Below are 5,128 nucleotides of genomic sequence, written 5' to 3' on the forward strand. Positions count from 1 at the left end.
GGTCGGTTCACCGCATTACGCTTTGGTGTTGTTCAGCCGAGGTCGGCTGGGTTTTTTCTATGGGGGAGGGTGGTGTAATGCGGGCGAAAGCGACCTTCCGGATGTGACGTCACGAGGAGGCGGAGCCAGGTGACGTGGGTGAAAGGTAGGGGGTCCTTAAGCGGGTAAACCGGAAGGAGAAGGCAGTCGGGGTGTGAATGGAAAGGTGTGGGGCCACGCGGGCGTACGAGCCGAGGGGGCACCGTCAGAAGCGGGAGCCAACCCTGGGAACAGTAGGGAGCTACTGGGAGGTGTAAAGCTGCAGATAGAGATAGGCAGTAAGGCTGTGTGTGAGGAGCAGCGGGGTGGCTGCCAGGAGTCGCAGGAGCGACGAGAAGGCGAGACAGCACGAGGCCGTCAGAGCTGCAGCAGGAACAGCCAAGGGAGCTGTGTGAGAGTACAGCAGCGGAGCTGCTGTGGGGCTGCAAGAGCGACAAGAACAGCAGCGGGGCTGCTGATGTGGACTGGAGTGACATCAGAACCAGCACAGAGAGAATAAGAGAGACAGCCGTGTGGGGACGCAGTACGGACCGAATAAAGGACACTGAGCCAGATATCGTGGTCAAGTCGTTTATTACACATACATTGAATTCTATGGCATCAAATGTATCCCTTGAGTTCTATATTCTCCACCCACTGGGTGAATGGTGTCGATTTTATTCTACAGCTCAATTTCATTCAAGGTGTTTTAGATCTATTTATCTCTAAGGGTCCTAGTGCAAAGAGTGAACTGTCTCCATTGGGAGCTATGGTTTCACTGATTCTGTGATTCTCGAAGTACAGGATTAATTGTATTAATTTACTTCTATAAGCCTAAATTAAGTTCCATGTCCAACATGTAAATGATCTCGATTGAGCATTTCATTTGCACAGGCCTCAGATTAAGTTTTTAATGGTTATAGGTTTAATATTTCAAATGTATGCTGTTTAACCAGATGCAAACTGAAGAGATCAAGCTAGTCTCATTTGAGTGACCTGGGGCATGAGTCTGGCAGTAGAGGGGAATAATTGTTAGGTATAATCTTAATTCAGTGGTTTATGTGTCATTTTCGAATTTGCCCACACACAATGGCCTACTCTTGCAAAAATAGATGTATGTTGAACTTCTTTTGCACCATATGTAGCCAACTCTGCTAATTGTTGCCGTCGGATTATTTAGTTATAGATGGCCCTTTGTTACAACATAATTCTCAGCCGCTTATTCTATAACCGTACGTCCCTATGAAGAGTATTGTAGCAATGTCTTTTTCATAAGAAGCATGCATCAGCCAAAGTAGAACATTGCCATTGTATAAATTCATTTAAAATAAGCAAATGCACCTTTATGCATACCATGCTTCTATTAAGCACATGGGTATGACCAACACAAATATTCAATAAGCAACTTTCGTTATTACAGTTTAAGTAAATGTGTTCCTCTTTCATCGGGACGTTTGAAGGATTGAGAAAAACGAGCAAATGCCTTCAAAAAGCCAGCGCAGGCTGCTCTCCTCGCCCCCCGTCAGTGTGCGCTGGGTCAGATGTGTGAAGCCAACACTTCGATTTATGGATTCATTTTTTATTTATTACAAAACGTGCGATCGCTAACACGGATCGCCCGCCCAGGGTTCGCAGCAGAGGTAGTTGACGAGCTAGCCGCCGACAAGATCCACCGGTATTTGGCTCGCACCGCGTGGTGGCAGCCCAAAGTGGGCAGCGCATGCCTCCCCTTCGACACCCTTGTCGAGCGCGTGCTGGAGTGCGAGGCACTCTCCAGCGAGCGCACGCAACTCCGAGGGTCGGAACGGGAGTGCGCCTGCTCCCAGGGGGAAGAAGAGGAGGAGGAGCTCGCCAGCGCAATAAGGGGACGGGCAAGGGAGCTCCAGGGACCCCGCGAGACAACCCCGGGATGGGTAGCAGGAATACAGACCGGCATAAAGGATATACACGAGGAGGCGAACCGGAATATGACCAAACTGCAGTCTACCGTTGAGACCATCCAGTCCGAGATGGGGGAGCTACGCTCCACGGTAGGAGGTCTAACTGGAAGGGTAGCCCGACTAGAAGCAGAGTCTGGGCAGCGGCGTACTGGGGGGAGAGGGAGTGGGCAGGGAGCCCACTATGGAGCCGCCACCCTTCCCCGGGCATGCTACATGTGCGACCGTCGAGGACATCTCGTGAGAGACTGTCCACAGATCACTCGCGCTAGACATGCGCAAGGGTTAAACTCCAACGCCCCCGAAAGAGTGGACCAACTAGGGGTGCAATCGACGCGGTCCCGACACAAATAGACGATAATGAGAATAATGGCGAGCGAGTGACCTCTACACAGATCCCAGCAACAACACCCAAGGGCGCGGTGACTACTGGCGACTGGCTACGGGAGTTGGTGGCGGGAATCACGGGGGCCACGTCGCTGGTGGAAGGGCAGGTAAACGGATAGGTGTGCACCCAGGAGTTTTACGTCTCGAGTGTGTTGTGCCATGAGTGTATTGCAGGTACCGACCTCCTGGAAAAGTTGGGGCTCAACGTGCAGCCTCGCCAGCGATGCGCCACCATGGAAGGCAGCGGATCCCGTTCCTGGGACGAGAGCCGAATTGCCCCCTCTTCGCACCCGTCACCGCTATCCTAGTGACGGCCGTCACCATCAGGCCGCTCGCCGAGATGTTGGTGCCGGTGGCAACACCCTCCACTGACCCCGCGCAACGACCATCGGGTGAGGTAATGCTAACTCCTCACCCGGAGTTGGCGAAACGGTACGGGGTTGTGGGGTCAGCCATGCTGGTAAACGCAGATGGGGGCCGATTGTTTATGCGGGTGTTTAACCCCCACAGTACCCCGGCAATACTGCGACGGCGCACCACAGTAGCCACCGTGCACCCCCTATACGCGCGCCACTCTAACGACTCGGTGTTTGCACTTTGGGCTGAGGACCCCGGTCGCCCCGAGGACAACCAGGACCTGGCCTGGCGAGTCGGCCCGACTCCCCGAGCCGAGGTCGTCCCCCTTCTTGACGCGTTACACGTACCTTGGGCAGATTTACCTAAAGGGGAGGCCGATCAGCTGCGCGGGTTACTGCGGGACTACGCCGACGTGTTCAGCGAACACGACTCGGACGTGGGTCGGACAGACCTCGTTAAGTACCAAATTGAAACCGGTGCAGCCCGACCCATCAAACTCCCCGCGTACCGAGTGGGCGCACTCGAACGGGCCCAGATCAAAGAGGCGGTTGGGGACATGCTCCGCAATAACATAATCCAGCCCTCGGCGAGCCCCTGGTCCGCCCCGGTGGTACTAGTGACGAAAAAGGATGGGTCAACCCGGTTTTGCGTTGATTACCGCAAATTAAACGAGGTCACCCTCGGCGACGCCTTCCCCATACCCCGCATCGACGACACCTTTGACAGCCTCGCCGGAGCGCGGTATTTTTCCACCCTCGATCTCGCGTCCGGGTACTGGCAGGTGGAGATGGCGGAGGAGGATCGGCCAAAAACCGCATTCACCACCCCGATGGGACTATTCGAGTTTCGTGTACTCCTGTTCGGACTCACCAATGCGCCCGCGACGTTCCAGCGGCTGATGGAGTTGGTGATGCGAGGCTTGCAGTGGAACAGTGCCTAATTTACCTGGACGATGTGATAGTGTTCAGTAGATCTCTGTCTGAGCACTGGTCCAGGTTACGAGAAGTGTTCCAGCGACTGCGAGTGGCCCATCTCAAGCTCAAGCCACGTAAGTGTTACATTGCACAGCGCGAGGTGGGGTACCTCGGACACCGCGTCAGCGAGGCAGGGATGCGCACCGATCTGGAGAAGGTACGCGCCATAGTGGATTGGCCACGGCATAGGAACCTGATGGAGATCCAGTCATTCTTGGGGCTTGCCACCTATTATCGTCGATTTGCAAAGGGATTCAGTGAGATTGCACGCCCCCTCACCCAACTCACTTTCCCTAAGAACCCCTATCAGTGGATGGAGGCCTGCCAGACAGCCTTTACCACCCTCAAAGACTACCTCACCCACACCCCTACCCTGGCTTTCCCCGATTTCACCACCGATTTTTATTTTGGACACCGATGCCTGCAGCAGTGGGCTGAGCGTGGTGCTGTCACAAGTGCAGGACGGGTCATCGCATACGCCAGCCGGACCCTGAGCGGGGCCGAACTGAACTATTGCGTGACCGGTCAGGAGCTGTACACCGTGATTTTCGCGTGTAAGCAGTTCCGACCGTATTTGTACGGCAGGAAATGCCGCATGCGCACTGACCATTATGCCCTGCAGTTCCTCTTCATGTTCAAGGAGCCGCGGGGGCAGATGGCCCGGTGGCTGGCGCAGCTGCAGGAATACAACCTGCAAATCGAGTACCGGGCTGGGCGAACGCACGCAAACGCGGACGCCCTGTCGAGGCGACCCGCAGTGTGTGCCGAGACGAGGGCGGCGGCAGCCTGCCTGTGCTTCACGGGGGGACGCTGCCAATAGGCAGCGGTCCCCCGGGAGCGCGCGAAGACTAACCCCCCTCCGGTGAGAGAAAGCGCAGTGTGCGCCACAGAAACCTCGACAGCAGGAGCCGGGAACTCGGGGGACCGCCCGGCGATCGCGGAGCCCACGACTCGGGACCCAACGGACCGCCCCGCCCTGGCCGGGTGGATCCAAGAAGACGTCAGATGCGCCTTCCCGGGCCTGGACGACGAGCAGCTGAGACGGACCCAGCAGCGGGATCCAGATCTGGCGGCGGTGGAAGCGGCCTCACGGGAGAAGGACGCTCTACCAGGACCCTGGAGTGGTTTGTACGCCCGGTTGTGTGTACAGAACGGGGTGGTACGGGAGCTAACCGAGGCCGGTCAGCCGGGGTGCATCTGTGTTCCCGCCCAGGTGCAACCCCAGCTGCTACGGCTGGGGCATGACCACCCGCTCGGGGGCCATGACGGAGAACGGCGCACCCGGGAGACCCTACGTCGCCAGTATCTCTGGCCCAAATTGATGCAAGACGTGGCCGCCTGGGTACAGGGCTGCCGCGCTTGTCAGCAGTGCGGGCCGAAACCGGCATGATACCAGGTACCCCTGAGACCGTTCCGCGTCAGTTGAATGAACCAGTTGGTCAGGATCGACCTACA

The sequence above is a fragment of the Lampetra fluviatilis genome, chromosome 20, assembly GCF_964198595.1.
Source record: "Lampetra fluviatilis chromosome 20, kcLamFluv1.1, whole genome shotgun sequence".
NCBI lineage: Eukaryota > Metazoa > Chordata > Hyperoartia > Petromyzontiformes > Petromyzontidae > Lampetra > Lampetra fluviatilis.